The sequence below is a fragment of the Orycteropus afer genome, unplaced genomic scaffold (assembly GCF_000298275.1).
Source record: "Orycteropus afer afer isolate SDZICR_OR568_19922 unplaced genomic scaffold, OryAfe1.0 scaffold00112, whole genome shotgun sequence".
In the NCBI taxonomy this organism is placed as follows: Eukaryota; Metazoa; Chordata; class Mammalia; order Tubulidentata; family Orycteropodidae; genus Orycteropus; species Orycteropus afer.
Genome location: NW_006921699.1, coordinates 3,887,587 through 3,904,596, shown reverse-complemented (window position 1 = coordinate 3,904,596; position 17,010 = coordinate 3,887,587). Strand labels below are relative to the sequence as shown.

At 40.2% G+C, this 17,010-nt stretch overlaps 1 protein-coding gene and 1 pseudogene across 1 annotated transcript in view; both read left to right on the top strand.

Annotated features, from left to right (window-relative positions):
* FSTL4 (follistatin like 4) overlaps positions 1-17,010 on the top strand; it is a 644,321-nt gene that overhangs the window by 493,673 nt on the left and 133,638 nt on the right. The gene's annotated exons all lie outside the window — the stretch shown is intronic.
* The window catches only part of LOC122150263, a 6,329-nt pseudogene continuing 5,666 nt past the window's right edge, over positions 16,348-17,010 (top strand).

Below are 17,010 nucleotides of genomic sequence, written 5' to 3'. Positions count from 1 at the left end.
AAGAAAAATTATTCCACAAAGCAGGATCTGTATTTCTGTTACTTATGAAGTCTGCAAATGCAACAGTTTCAAATTCTAGAACAGTTTCACTTTCTACAGGATTATTATTATTTTTTTAACAACAACAAAGAATGGATGTAGAATTTGTAACAAATTCTTTTATATTCATATTGCTATTACTCATTTCAGCACTCAGGGTACTAGTACAATGATTTGCACCCATTAAACTTGAATGTTCAATGGAAGAAGTCTCTTCTGATTTACATTTTAAAAAGAAAGCTAATTTTGGAATCGTCTTTAGGGTTCACAAACCCTTTTCTTTTTATCTTCTATGAGATTTTGTTTCTGTGTTTCATTTAGTGGCTGTTTCATTTTACCTGAATATAAAATTGTGTTACTATTTAAATTTGATTCTATAGTAGTAGCAAGTAAATTTGAATAAATGAAAATGAATAAAATTTATAAAACAAGTAAAATTTATAAAATAAAATTTACATTCAAATTTGTACATTTAACACAAAAATCTATATTTGAAAATTAGTAAGTAAAAAAGTTGATCTGGAACATGTAATTTTGTTCTTCAGGTCTGAGGTAGTCAAAAGAAATAGTACTGACAAAGTGTTCATTCTTTTGTTGTATGGCATTTATTGCTGGGCCCTTCCCAGATCTCCATGAGTGTTTTCAGTTTTGAAATAATATTAAAAACTTGTGCACTTACTTTCTGTCCTTTGATGCTGTGTCTTCACACATTTCAGTGGATTACTGCTGATACCTGACAGGAGTGAGAGCAATTGCAAGAGCATGATACAAATACAAGGGTATGCTCAATCTAAAGATGTACTTTGGTTTGCTTTGTGCAGGACAAGACCAGATATATCACAAATCATATGATTATAGTGCCATTGTCGTGTTCTTATGTGGCTGACAAGAGAGAACTGAATATGAGGTTATACCTGATTAGGCCAAAATGCAAAGGAAAATATAATTGTTACCATGTACAAAAGTTATAAAATATGTATTCATTACTTTGTGGAACTGTTCAATTTCTATATTTGGAGACATGTACATAATTGATGTAACAATAGCACCACTTCTCGACAAGCAAGTTTCTTTTGCAAGTCATAACAATATCGGTCAATTTCTTAAAAGAAAGTCAGTCTAAAGGGAAATGGAAAATATATTTATATAATTTTTAAAATCTAAATATTCATTTCATTTATCTCCAGGAGGAATTGTTCCATTTCTTACACAGAGATATGTAAATATTCTGATAAATGTAATGTTTGTTGCCTTCTTGGAAGTCAAATTTAGAAACATACTCATTGCAAAAGAGAGACGTATTTTGCATGTTGAGTAAATATTAAATTTTGCATCCTCTTCATTTATTAGCATATAGAGAGTAATATCAAGTAGCATGTCTCATGCAATAGACAATAAGAAATGAAACTCACTTGATACATAAGTTAAAACTTTCATGTTAGACTGTTGTTATGTTGTTAAGTGCCATTGAGTCATTTCTGACTCATAGCGACCCCATGCACAGCAGAACGAAACACTGCCCGATCCCGCGCTAGCCCCACAATCCCTGCTATACTTGAGCCCATCATCGCAGCCACCGTGTCAATCCATCTCGTTGAAGGCCTCCGCCTCTTTCGTCGACCTTCCACCCTACCAAGCATGACATCCTTCTCCAGGATGTTAGATAAATAATAATATTTCTAGTATTTTTTGGACATTTGCTATGTTAGTATTTGTCTTGGTTCTCTAGTACCAGAAATACCACAAGTAGATGGTTTTAACAAACAGAAATTTATTCCCTTACAGTTTAGGAGGCTAAAAATCAAAGTTCAGAGTGCCAGTTCTAGGGGCCAGGTAGAGACCTCGCAATCTTGGACTTCAGCTCTATTTTTTGGTCCAGGTCCACTAGAGCAAGCTAAAGTCTTCTTCTGACTCATGCAGCTGCTGGCTGCTGGGGCTAACAAACCCAAGATTGACAGGTAAATTAGCACAATCCCAAGATCAGCAGGAAACACAGTAGACCACTAGTTCAAGTCCAGGAATGAACCCAAGAGCAGCAAACAACATGGCAGGCCACTGGTTATCCAAATGTGCCAAAAAGCTAGAGACCTTTCTCAGAGCTTCTCCTTATACTGGAAACAGGCCATACCCTGAAGGTAACTACTTGGATGCTCAAAGCAGATTCCACTATGGAGGTGATTACAATCTCATCGTGGGGAATAATAACATCCATCTGCCCAGCCACTCAAAACCATGGTCCAGCCAAGTTGACACAAAATCTTAACTACCACGGTATTATATTAAATTTTTACCTATGTTAGTATTATATTCATATGTTGACATACATACTTTAAACATATTTTAAAGCTAAATTATAAATATTATTGTTTATAAAACTTAGTACATAACTGTATATAAAATAAATACTATACAGCTAAAAAGTAACTTGATTGAATTAATTGCAATGGTCTACTTGGGTTCCCTCACTTTTCTGTGTTATCTGGAACTGGAGTTCCCATTGGTTGTTTACCAGGACACGTGCAAGAGCATACTCTTGTGTTTATATCATGGCAAAGAACATTGCTGGCCATCTTCCTAGCTGGAGTTGTTGTATTAGCAGACATGTATGTACAAGATAGTTCTCTCAATATGGATCAGAGACCTGTTAGCTATTAATATAATCCATCCTTGCCCAGGAACTGCTCATGTTGGATCCAGTTGCATTTTGGGTGAATGTAGCAAGAGTTAGACTCAAGAGCCCACCCTCACTTCTCGTTTATCTGAAAGTAATAGTATACTCCCTAGAGACCCACCAAGATAAGGAGTTTCAGTTACACAGGAGTGCACCATAAGAGACAGATATCAAAGATGTTGAAGTAGTAAGGGCCTCATAACTTAAACGTCCTTGCATGTGGGTACCCTGTGACCCTGTGTGAACTTCATTTCTAACTGGCTCATTCTCACGCACTGTAACTGATATCAATTTCATTTAGTGCACTGCCAGTTCCTTTCCACTGCAATGCTTGCTTTTCTTTGTGTCCTTTATACTTGGCACCTATGCGTCTTTGCTTTGGATAACTGGTGTCCCTGTTTTGTTAATGCCCTGAGTACACACTTACTTTGGTTATTGGGTAGTCCATCCTTGGCCTTGCCTGAGCCTCCATACTGATATGCCAACCTCTCTTTGAGGTCAGGAGTGGTCATTGATCTTGCCTGGACTGGAAATTAAGACCAAGCCAAGGATTCCTTGGTCCCAGGGTGCACTGCTTGGCTTTAAAAGTCTAGAATGTTGGCACCAAAGCCTGTTCCTTTGAAAAATGGCATCTCAGAAAGGTGAAGCCCTTGCAGGTTCTGAATTGTCTGGAAAAATAGTGTCTACCAAGATGACCAAGATTCCAGAGATAGTATTCATCAGAGGAAAACAGAGTTCTTACAATAGCACAGCTTCAATTGTCCTGGTTCAAACCTCAGTCTATCTGAATATACAGGACTCCAATACCTGGACTCCAATTCCTGCTGCTAATTGTCAGACAAGGATGCTCTGATGTCATGGGAGTGTCCAGTGTAAGTGATCTGGCAAGCAGTTGTCCCTAGAGTTTCTGCCTGAGGACAAGAAGCTTCCCAAATCAACTGAGACACTCCAATAAATGGTAATTAACAATACATCTTGATTGCATGTTTGATCAATTTCAGACTGTCTAAATTGGTAAAAATCTTCAATTTCTTCATCTTTGGTTTTAATGTTTGAATAATAGTCAGATTAACTGATCTTCCTCATGTTGTTGTTGTTCTTGGGTGCCATCAAGCCCACTCCAACTCATAGCAACCATACGTATAACAGAACGAAACACTGTCCAGTCCTGTACCACCCTCACAGTCATTGCTATGCTTCAGCCCATTGTTTTAGCCACTGTGTCAATCCATCTTGTTGAGGATCTTTCCCTATTTCACTGATCCTCTACTTTACCAAGCATGATATCCTTCTGCAGGGACTGGTCCTTTCTAACAACGTGACCAAAGTTGGTGAGATGAAATGTGGCCATTGTAGCTTCTAAGGAGCATTCCAGCTTCACTTTTTCCAGACAAATTTATTCATTCTTCTAGCAGTCCATGGTATTTTCAGTATTCTTTGCCAAACCACAATTCAAAGGCATCAACTCTTCTTCGGTCTTCCTTATTCATTGTCCAGCTTTCACATGCATATGAGGCCATTGAAAATACCATGGCTTGGGTTAGGTGCCCCTGAATCTTCAAAGTGACATCATTGGTCCTAAAACTTTAAAGATGCCTTTTCCACCAGATTTCCCCAGTGCAATATGACATCTAATTTCCTGACTACTGTTCCACAAGTGTTAGCTGTTAATAACATGATCCAAATAACATGAAATCCCTGACAACTTCAATCTTTTCTCCATTTGTTGTGATGTTGCTTATTGAGGATTTTTATTTTCTTTATGTTGAGGTGTAATCCATATTGGAGACTGCAGTCTTTGATCTTCATCAGTAGGTGCTTCAAGTTATCTTCATTTTCAGCGAGCATGGTTGTGTCATCTGCATATTGCAGGTTGTTAATGATTCTTCCTCCAATTTTGATGTCATGTTCTTCTTCTAGTCCAGCTTCTTGGATTATCTGCTCAGCATACAGATTGAATAAATATGATGAAAGACACAATCCTGACACACACCCTTCCTGATTTTAAACCACATAATATCCCCTTGTTCTGTTTGAAGGACAACCTCTTGGTCTATGTCAGATTCCTCATGAGCACAATTAAGTGTTCTGGAATTCTCATTCTTTGAAATGTTATCCATAATTTGTTATGATCCACACAGTCAAAAAAAAAAAAAAACACACAGGTAAACATCTTTCTGGTATTCTTTGCTTTCAGCCAAGATCCATCTGACTTCAGCAATGATATCCTCATTCCACATCCTCTTCTGAATTTCTGACAGTTCCCTGTCAATGAATTGCTCCGATAGTTTTTTAATTATCTTCAGCAAAATTTTACTTATGTATGTTATTAATGATGTTGTTGTTTGTTATGTGCCATTGAGTCAGACCTGACTCCTAGTGACCCCTCCTTGGGTTTCCGAGGCAGTATCACTACGGAACTAGATTGCCCCATCTTCCTTCCGAGGAGTGGCTGGTGGGTTTGAACCACCAGCCTTCTGGTTAGCAGTCAAGTGCCTTAGGCACTATACTACCAGAGCTCCTGTTATTAATGATATTGCTCAATAATTTCCACATTCTGTTAGATCACCTTTCTTTGGAGTGCCCACAAATATTGATCTCTTCCAGTTTGTTAGCCAAGTAGCTGTCTTCCAAAAATCTTGGCATAAACAAATAAGTGCCTCCAGCACTGCAGCCATTTGTTGAAACATTTCAATGAATATTTTGTCAGTTCCTGGAGCCTTGTTTTTGGCCAATTCCTTCTGTGCAGTTTGGACTCCTTCCTTGAATACCATTGATTCTTGATCGTATGTTACCTACTGAAATGGTTGAAAGTTGACCAATTCTTTTTGGTACAGTGACTCTGTCCATTCCTTCCATCTTCTTTTGATGCTTGTACATCATTCAAAATTTTGCCCATAGAATCCTTCAGTATTGCAATTCAAGACTTGAATTTTTTCTTCAATTCTTCTCAGCTTGAGAAATGCCAAGTGTGTTCTTCCTTTATGGTTTCCTAACTCCAGATCTTTGCATATTTCATTATAATACTTTACTTTGTCTTCTTGAGCCACTTTTTGAAATCTTTGGTTCAGTTCTTTTATTCACCATTTCTTCCATTAGCTTTAGCTACTTTCTGTGCAAGAGGAAGTTTCAGAGTCTCTTCTGACACCTATTTTGGTCCTTTCTTCCTTTCCTGTCTTTTTTATGACCTTTTGTTTTCTTCACGTATGATTCTTGATGCCATCCCACAACTAGGCTGGTCTTTGGTCATTGGTGTTAAATGGATCAAATGTGTTCTTCAGCCGATCTCTAAATTCAGGTGGGATATACCCAAGTTGTATTTTAGTTCTCATAGAGTTGTTTTAATTTTTCTTCAGCTTCAACTTAAACTTGCATATGATCAATTGTGGAACAGTCAGATCCTGGCCTTGACTGATAATATTGAACTTCTCCAATGCCTCTTTCCACACATGTAGTCTATTTGATTCTTGCGTATTCCATCTGGTGAGAGCCACATGTATAGTTGCTGTTTATGTTGTTGAAAATGGTATTTGCTATGAATAAGTCATTGATCTTGAAAAATTCTGTCATGTAATCTCCAGCATCATTTCTATCAGCAAGGCTATTGTTTTGGTTACCTAGTGCCACTCTGACAGGAATATACCACAAATGGAATGATTTGAACAAACAGGAGTTTATTCTCCTATAGTTTGGAAGCTTTAAGTCCAAGTCCAAGCTCTAGGGGCTGGGTGAAAGCCCCTCAACCTGCTGGAGGGTTTTCTTCATTCAGACAGCTGCTGCCTGCTGAGGTTGACAGCCCAAGGTTGACAAGTAAAAAGGCATGATTCTAATGTTAACAAACAACATGGCTGGCTACTAATTCGAGTCTAGATGAAATCCCAAGATCAGCAGGGCATGGCAGGCCGTTGAACAATGACATGGCTACATGCAGGGTTCAAGTGGGCCAAAAGGCTAGAGACCATTCCCAAAGCAGCTTCTTATATATGGAAGCAGACCACATCCCTAAAGCAGCTACTCAACTGCTTGTGGTAGATCCCACTATGGAGCTGATTGCCAGTCTCATCATGGGGAATAACTACCACCAACTGCCCAGCCACTCAACCAGACCCAGCCAAACTGACACACAACCTTAACTACCACAGCTATATTTTCCAACTACCAATGCTGCTTCTTTGTCTCCAACTTTTGCATTCCAATCACCTGTAATTATCAATACATCTTGACTGCATGTTTGGTCAATTTCAGACTGAAGAAATTGGTAAAAATCTTCAATTTCCTCATCTTTGGCTTTAGTATTTGGTGCGGAAATTTGAAAAATAGTAGTATTAACTGATCTTCCTTGTTATTGTTATTATGTGCCATTGAGTCTCACCAACTCATAGCGACCCTATGCACAACAGAACAAAACACTGCCTGGTCCTGTGCCAGCCTCATGTTCCCTCCTATACCTGAGCCCATCACTGCAGCCACTGTGTCAATCCGTCTTGTTGAGATCCTTCCCCTCTTTCTTTAACCCTCCACTTTACCAAGCATGACATCCTTTTCCAGAGAATGGTGCCTTCTGACAACATGACCAAAGTAGGTGAGACGAAGTCTGGCCATCTCACTTCCAAGGAGGATTCCAGCTACACTTCTTCCAGGACAGATTTGTTAGTTCTTTTAGAAGTCCATGGCACTTTCAGCATTCTTCACCAACATCACAACTCAAAAGCATCAACTCTTCTTCAGTCTTCCTTATTCATTGTCCAGCTCTCACACGCATATGAGGTGATTGAAAATACCATGGGTTGGGTCAAGTGCATATTAGTGTTTAAGGAGATATCTTTGCTCTTCAGCACTTGAAAGAGGTCTTTTGCAACAGTTTCGCCCAATGCAGTGTCTTTTGACATCTTCACTGCTGCTTCCATTGGCATTGATTATAGAACCAAGTAATATGAAATCTTTGACAACTTCAGTCTTTTCTCCATCTATCGTGATGCTGCTTATTGGTCCAGTTGTCAGGATTTTTGTTTTCTTTATATTGAGGTGTAATCCATACTATAGACTGTAGTCTTTAATCTTCATCAGTAAGTGCCTCAAGTCATCCTCACTTTCAGCAAGCAAAGTTGTGTCATCTGCATATCACAGGTTGTTAATGGGTCTTCCTCCAATCTTGATGCCATATTCCTTTTCATATAGTCAAGTTCCTCAGATTATTTGCTCAGCATACAGGTTGAATAAGTACAGTGAAAGGATACAACCCTGCCACACTCCTTTCTTGATTTTAAACCATGTAGTATCCCCTTGTTCTATGCGAAAGACAGCCCCCTGGTCTATTTACAGGTTCCTCATGAGCACAATTGGGAGCTCTGGTAGCATAGTGGCTAAGACACTTGCCTGCTAACCAGACAGCTGGTGGTTCAAACCCACCAGCCACTCCTCGGAAGGAAGGTTGGGCAATCCTACTTCCGTAGTGATAACTGCCTCGGAAACCCAAGGAGGGGTCGCTATGAGTCGGGGCCAACTCGACGGCACATAACAACAACAACAACAACATGAGCACAATTAAGTGTTCTGGAACTTCCATTCTTCTCAATGTTATCCACAATTTGTTATGATCCACACAATCAAATGCTTTTGCATGGTCAATAAAACACAAGTAAACATCTTTCTAGTATTCTTTGCTTTGAGCCAAGATCCATCTGATATCAGCTATGATATCCCTTGCTCCACGTCCCCTTCTGAATCCAGCTTGCATTTCTGGAAGTTTTCTGTTAATATACTGCTGCAACTATTTTTTAATTATCTTCCATAAGATTTTACTTGCATATGATATCAATGATATTGTTCAATAATTTCCACATTCTGTGGGATCACCTTTCTTTGGAATGGGTACATATATGGATCTCTTCTAGTCAGTTGGCCAGGTAGCTGTCTTCTAAATCTCTTGGCATAGCTGAGTGAGTGCCTCCAGAGCAGCATCTGTTTGTTGAAACATCTCAATGGGTATTCCATCAATTCCCGGAGCCTTGTTTTTGCCAATTCCTTTTATGCAGCTTCAACTTCTCCCTTCAATACCATTGAGTCCTGATTATATGTCATCTCCTGAAATGGATGATCATCTACCAATTCTTTTTGGTATAGTGACTCTGTGTATTCCATCCATCTTCTCTTGATGTTTCCTGCATCATTCAACATATTGCTCATGGAATCTGTCAATATTGCAATTTGAGGCTTAACTTTTTTTCTCAGTTCTCTCAGCTTGAGAAATGCCAACTGTGTTCTTCTCTTTTGGTTTTCTAACTCTAGGTCTCTGCACATTCCATTGTAATAATTGACTTTGTCTTCTTGAGCTGCTCTTTGAAATCATCTGTTCAGCTCTTTTATCCTATCAATTCTTCCATTTGCTTTAGCTATTCTTCATTCAAGTGCAAGTTTCAGAGTCTCTTCTGACATCCATTTTGTTCTTTTCTTCCTTTACTTTCTTTTTAATGACCTTTTGCTTTCTTCATGGATTATGCTCTTGTTGGCATCCCACAATTCTTCTGGTTTTCAGTCATTGGTGTTCAGTGCATCAAATGTAGGAGGGATATAATTCTAAATTCAGGAGGGATATATTCAAGGTCATCTTTTGGCTCTTGTGGACTTCTTTTACTTGTCTTCAGCTTCAGTTTGCACTTGCATATGAGCAGTTGATGGTCTGTTCCACAGTTAGCTCTTGGCTTTGTTTTGGCTGAAGATATTGAGCTTCTTCATTGCCTCTTGCCACAGATGTAGTCAGTCTGATTCCTGTATACTCCATCTGGTGAAGTCCACATGCATAGCTGCCATTTGTGTTGTTGAGAACAGGTGTTTGCAATGAATAAGTCACTGATCTTGCAAAATTCTATCATGCAATCTCCAGCGTCATTTCTATCACCAAGGCCATATTTTCCAACTACCAGTGATTATTCTTTGTTTCCAACTTTTGCATTCCAATAACCCATGATAATTAACACATCTTGATTGCATGTTTGCTCAATTTCAGACTGCAGAAGTTGGTAAACATCTTCTATTTCCTCGTCTTTGGCTTTGGTGGTTGGTGTGTAAATTTGAATAATAGTAGTATTAATTGGTCTGCCTTGTAGGCATAGGGATATTATCCTATCACTGTATCCAATCACCATTGTACTTCAGAATAGATCTTAAAATGTTCTTTTTGACTATGAATGTAACACTATTCCTCTTTACTTTGCCATTCCTGGCATAGTAGAACACATGATTGTCTGATTCAAAATGGTGAATACTGGTCAATCTTAGCTCACTAACACCTAGGATATCGATCTTTATGCATTCTATTTCATTTTTGACAACTTCTAATGTTCCTAGATTCATTCTCTATGCATTTCATGTTCTGATTATTAATGAATATTTGCAGCTATTTCTTCCATTTGAGTCATGCTCCATCAGCAAATGAAGGTTTTAAAAACTTTGCTCCATCCATATCATTAAACTTGACTCTACTTTGAGAAAGCAGGACTTCTCCTGTCATATTTTGAATGCCTTTCAACCTGAAGGGCTCATCTCCCAGCACTTTATCAGACAATGGTTCACTGCTATTCATAAAGTTTTCCAGTAATATATTAGACAGTGTTTTAACTGCTATTCATAAGGTTTTCACTGGCCAATTGTTTGAGAAGTAGATTGCCCCATCCTTCTTCCCAGTCTGTCTTCATCTAGAAGCCTTGCTGAAACCTGTCCTCTGTGAGTGACCCTGCTGGTATTTAAAATACCAGTGGGCTACCTCCAGCCTCATAGCAACATGCAAGCCACCACAGTATGACAAACTGACAGATGACTGATGGTTCCCTAGCACATATCAAATGGCTCAGGACAATGGCTTAGTTTATGAAGGATGCTTTCATATGTGACATCCATGGTCTTTGAATTCACAGAACCAGAAGGTTAGGAAGCTCTTGGGCTTATGCTGAAAACAAACATGAATTTAAAGAAATAACCCAAATTGAAGCAAAAGTTGAATATTTGCTTTCATATATTCATTCACGCCCAGTACCTGCCCCAGTAAGTTCTGGCTGGACCCTGGGAGCACAAAGATGATCATGGCAGGCCTGCCCTATCTACAAGTTGCTTACTGAGAAAATGGTTTGGAGCCCGCAGTGGGGAAGCTTATTCATGATGGAAGTGTCTGCTGTTCAGGCAGCACATAGGACCCAACATGGTACAGAAGCACTAAGGGTAACAGGCAGAGAATTTCAGGGCCACAATGCATTGCAGGGCCCATGGTGCATTGCAGAGTTCGCTTTTGAAGCCACACAATTAATTTTCAGTAATAATAACAATATTAATAGCTGACACACTTACTATGGGCCAAGCACTATTCTAAGTGAATTCATTAATCCTTTTGTGGTAGTTATGTTTGTGTGTCAAGTTGGCTGGGCCTGGCTAGACAGCTGGATGTAGTATTCCCCATGATGAGACTGATAATCAACTCCGTGGTGGAATCTACTGTAAGCAGCTGAGTAGCTACCTTTGGGTATGTGGTCTGCTTTTCCTATATAAGGAATAGCTTTGGGAATGGTCTCTAGCTTATGGCACACTTGAACCCTGCATGTAGCCATGACATTGTTTAGAAGCCTGCCATACTCTGCTGCCCTTGGGACTTTCAATGGACTTAAGTTAATAGCCTGCCACGTGGTTTGGTAACATTGGGACTGTGCCTTTTCACTTGTCGACCTTGGGTTTGTCAGCCTCAGTAGCTAGCAGCTGTCTAAGTGAAGAAAAGCCTCTAGCTCCAGTGGGTCAGGAGCAGGAGGTAGAACTGAACCCCAAGGTTGAGGGGCTTTGACCTGTGCCTCTAGAGCCTGGCACTTTGAACTTGGACTTAAAGCCTCCAAACTGTAAGAGAATAAACTCCTATTTGTTAAGGTTATCCCATTTGTGGTATATTACTGTCAGAGCAGCACTAGGTAACCAGAACACCTTTCAACAATCCTATGAGGGAAGAATTATTCTTTTATTATTTTACAGGTGAGGTTCGGAAGTACCAGGCACTCAAGTAACTTGACCATGGTCTCAGAGGTAGAGAGGTACAGGCCAAGTTTTGAACCCAAGAGTCTTGCTTCAGAGCCAGAGCTATAACCCACTAAGTTATGCTGCCTCTCAAATATTCAAGAAAGTTGTGGTCATGAGCATATGTTTCAGGAGGGTTCCTTTTGTACCTTAAATTTGCCAGGTGCTAGCCTTGTAGATGTTGTTGGTTGGGGTAGGGGAAGTCTACCCAGAGCAGTAGTAGGGTCCTAGTCCCAACATTACCCACTCCTACCACCAGCACCCTGTCCCACAAGGGTCAGCCCGTCAGAGCACCCTGGTTTCTAAAATCTCCTATAGAGCAGAGGCTGTGAAGAGCACAGTGGGACTTCAGGGACCCAACTCCCAGTTGGAAAGCACTTTCTGAGGCTCCATGTCCCCAGCCCTGGAGTTCTGTGGACTGTGAGTAGACAGGGAGCTTGGGGCCACAGTGTAGGAGGCAAGGACCAGGAAGCTGTGGGTGGGGGCTATGCTATGACATCTATTATTACTAATAACATTTATTGTTTTTTTTGTGATATAGGTACTGTGTTAACCAGTTTAACATTATCTCATTTAGAAATTAGTCTTTTTGAAATGGATACCATTTATCCTACTTTTAGAGTTGAGGAAACTGAGACACAGAGAGATTAGGTAACTTGCCCATGGTCACCCAGTTCAGACCTATATATCAAGGACTCAAACCCAGCTACTGTGGCATATCTGTGAGTTGGAGCCTGGAAGCAAGTACAATGCTCTATTCCTGGTAGCTCAGGGCTCATGTACTTTATCTTTGTGCCTAATTTGATCATGAAATTAAGCTTTCTTTCCTTAACCAGGATACTGATCCTTCTTCTGTCTGGCAGAGATGTTGAAATCAATTAATATACATCTGCAAAATGCTTTAAGGATCCCACAGATATCGCATGTGAGATGCAGAATTTTACATTAGTGTAAAACTTTTTTTTTTTTTTTTTTTTTGTGATGCTATTTGGCATGAAAGTTGCCCTCTTAGCTGCTGTAAGAGTGCTGTTTTCAAGATATTTCCCATCAAAGGATGCAACTACTGATTATGGAGATCCTTCTTGCAGCCTACCCCAATCAGGAGAGGCATGCCCACTGAAGCCTCAAAGGTACCTTCCAGAACCTACACTGGAGCCTGCATGCTGTTCCCGTCATCCCCAAGGTTGGGTCCACTGGTGAAAAGCACTTAGTCCTGAGGCCAGTGCATGTCAGCCACTGTTCTAGGCTGTGGAGATTCACCAGGTTTCAAAACAGACAAGAATCCTTACTCTCAGAGAAATTACATTCCAGTAAAGATAGACAGAAAATAAACAACAGCATATATTAGAACATGATAAGTACTTTTGAGAAAAACAAAGTAGAAGAAGAGGAAAATCATGGCAGGGGCAGGCATAGGTTATAACATTTAAATATAGCGCTTCAGGGAAGGTCTCACACAGGAGGGGATATCTGAACCAAGTGTTGAGGGAAGTGAAATCATTAGCATGTAGTCATTTGAGGATGTCATATCCCAGAAAACCTTAGGTAAGAATAGGTCTGGTGGCTAGAGTGGCATGAGAAGGAGAAGGTGAAAGCAGAGATCCTGTAAGGCCTTAAAAGCCAGTGGAAGAACTTTTGTTTTACACTGGGTGAAATGCAAAGTTATTAGAGAATTTCAAGTGGAGTGATGTGATGTGATCTGACATTAAATTTTTAAAAAATCACTCTGGCTGCTGCTTTGAGAAAATATTATTGCAGAGCAAGGATAGAAGCAGGAAGACAAGTTAGAAGCCATTGCAATAATCCAGGTGAGAAATGATGGCAACTTAGACCAATGGGAGAGGCATAATGGTGGTGATATGAGGTTATATTATGGATATATATAATATGGATATATACCCATATTATGGATATATTTTAAGATTTGCTAATGGGCTGGATGCAGATATGAGGAAAGAAATGAGTCAAGGTTAACTCCAAGGTTTTTGGCACGAGAACTGGAAGGACAGAATTGCCATTAAGTAAGGTAGAGAAAACTATGGATAAGTAGGCTTGAGAAGGAATACTAGTAGTTAATTTGGAGGCAAATTGAGTTTAAGACCTATCAGACATCCAAGTGGCAATGCTGAACATGAAATCAGATATACAAGGATGGAGTTGATGGGAGAAGTCCAGGCTGAAGATATAAATCTAGAAGTCCTCCACATATGGACAGTATTTAAATCTGAGACTGGATGAGATCACTGAGCAAGTGAGTTTAGATGGAGAAGTGTGCCCAAGACTGAGACCTAAGAGTCTGCAATGGTAACAGGTCAGAAAGATGAGGAGAGGCAACCAAAGAGAGTGATAAGAAGACTCCAGAAAGTTGGGAGAAAAAACAGGAGAATATGATATCCTGGAAGCCAAGAGAAGAAAGTGCTTCACAGAGGAAAGTGTCCAGTTGTGCCAAATGCAGTTGAGAGGTCAGTTAAGATAAGGACATTCTTTGTTTTTGGTATGTAGATAGTATTGGTTTGGTAACTTGGAGGTCTTTGGTATCCTTGAAGAGCAGACTCCATGAAATGGTAATGATGGTAGGGGCATGCAAAAACCTCAATGGAATAGGTGTAAGAGTGGGAAGAGAAGAATTAGAGAAACTAACTATAAGGAACTCCTCTGAGGAGTTTTGCTATACAGATAACAGAGAAAAAGGAAAGTAACTGAAGGGATAATGGAGTCAAGACAGTTTTTTGTTGATGTTGATAGGAATAATCCAATAGAGAAGGAAAGGAATACTGGAGAAGAAAGAGATGATATGGCTGGAGCAATTTACTTGAGTAGAGGAAGGCAGATGGAATCTAGTGCCCAAGTGGAGGCATTGCCTTAGCAGTATAGATAGTTGATACACAGGAACAGGAGAGAAGCCTGAGCACATGAGCACAGATGCAGGTAGGTGGGTAAATGTGGTGGGAGCTCATACAGACTTCTATTTTCTTAGGGAATCAGGAAGCAGGTCATGGCTGTGCGTGAGGATGGGGAAGGAGATGTGGAAGTTTGGGGAGAGAGGAGAAGGCCTGGAACAGTTGTCTTGGAGAGTGGGAGCGTGAATAGATGTAGAGAAGGCAGTGTGATCAATGGACCATATTAAGGACTCACTTGAGGCTCATAAGCACAAATTCAAAGTGAAGCCAGTCAACAGGGTGTTGTGTTTTCCCTAATCATGTTCAGTTACACAAATGTAAGCACAGAGTACAGAGTTACAAATTTAGCCAGGGTTGGGGTTTTACCAAGCAAGGGCAAGAGAATCATGGGTGTGTGCAGTGAGTCAACTCAACAGAAGTGGGTTTGCTTTTTGGTTTTTTGTTGTTTTGTTTTGTTGGTTTTTGTTTTTTGGTTCAATAATGTGATTAAAATTACATGGAGTTTAAGCTGGATAAGAAGGATGTAAGGTCATGAGGGGGTGATAGACAATTAAGTGGTTGGTCAGCAGGTTATGGGTTACAGTGGGGTTGAACAATCATTGGTGGCTGCCGGCCAGGGAGAATAAACCATGAGAAAGAGCAGGTGATCACAGAGCAGGATGCCTGAAAATAAGATTTTTTCAGGCTGCAGTTATTTGTAAAAACCAGGCCTAGACTCCAAGACATGGCTGTGAGAGTGAGAGTCTAATATAAAGTAGAGTGCTGGCAGATGTTTTGGTTATCTCTGTGCTGCTGTAATAGAAAATACCACAAATGGGATGGCTTTAACAAACAAGAGTTTATTCTCTTACAGTGCTGGAGGCTAGAAATTCAAGGTCAAAGTGCCATGCTCTAGGAGATGGGTGAAAGCACCTTGGCCTTAGCGTTCAGCTCTGCCTCTTGCTCCTGGCCCACTGAAGCTAGAGGCATCTCTTCACTCAGGCAGCTGCTGGCTGCTGAGGCTGACAAACCCAAGGTCAACAAGTGAAAGGCACAGTCCTGATATTACCAAACCACACAGTAGGCCATTGATTCAAATCCATTAAAAGTCCCAAGATCAGCAGAACATTATAGGATGCTGAATGAAGGACTCAGATACATGCAGGTTTCAAGCATGCCAAAAAGCTGGAAACATTCCTCAAAATTGCTTCTTATATATTGCAAGCACCCCACATCCCTAAAGCAGCTACTCAGCTGCTCCAATAGATTCCACCATGGAGTTAATTACCAATCTCATTATGGGGAATAACTACATCCAGCTGCCCAGCCACTCAACCAGGCCCAGCCATGTTGACAACAACCTTAACTACCATAGCAGGGTAATCAGTATAGATGTTAAAATCACTGAAGAAGAGTGTCAGAGTGACTACTGTTAGCCATAGGCTAAAATTATAAGAAATAGGGTAGAGTACTCCAAAGTCAGTAGATGACTGCAACAAGAAGGGCTGGTAAGTGGTATGTGGAGCATGCATGGATGTTTCTCTCTCTCCCTGACAGCAACTTGGTAGTGGTGGCAGAACAGAAACTCATATCAGTACTTCTACCTTCAGAGTTGGCACCCTAGCCACAAAAAGGCAGTTTCCAACATAGATGAGTTGAGCATGAACAAGAGTTAGTCCTTGCCTTTGCGTTATCTCTCCCTCTCCCAACATGATGGCCTCAGCAAAAAAGAAGAATAAGAAGGGGAAGACTGTCTCCCTAACAGACTTCTTGGCTAAGAATGGAGGGTCTAGTGGAGGAAGCATCTATGACTCAAAACCAGTCAGCTGGCCTGGAAGGAGATGTTTCAAATACTTGGCACACTAGTGATGATGATGTGTATAGGGCACCTCCAGTTGACTGTTCTATCCTGTTCACTGCTCCATGGGCTGCTTGGGAACCCACTATCAACTGGAGCCATCTTCCCAAATCGCCGTCTTACACTGCTTTTCTAGAGAATCTGCCTTATGATGTGACAGAAGACTCCATTAAGGAATTCTTTAGAGGATTAAATATCCGAGCAGTATGCTTGCCTTGTGATCCCAGCAATCCAGAGAGATTCAAAGGTTTAGGTTATACGAGTTTGAGTATCTGGATTCCCTTCTCAGTGCTCTGAGACTCAATGAAGAGTCTCTAGGTAACCGGAGAATTTGAGTGTATGTTGCTGACCAAGCACAGGATAAAGATAGGGATGATTGTTCTTTTGGCTGAGATAGAAATCGGGATTCTCAATGGAACAGAAAATAGAAGGGCTATAGAAAAAATCAACAAGACCAGAAGTTGGTTTTTTGAAAAGATCAATGAAATTGACAAACCACTGGCAAATTTAACAAA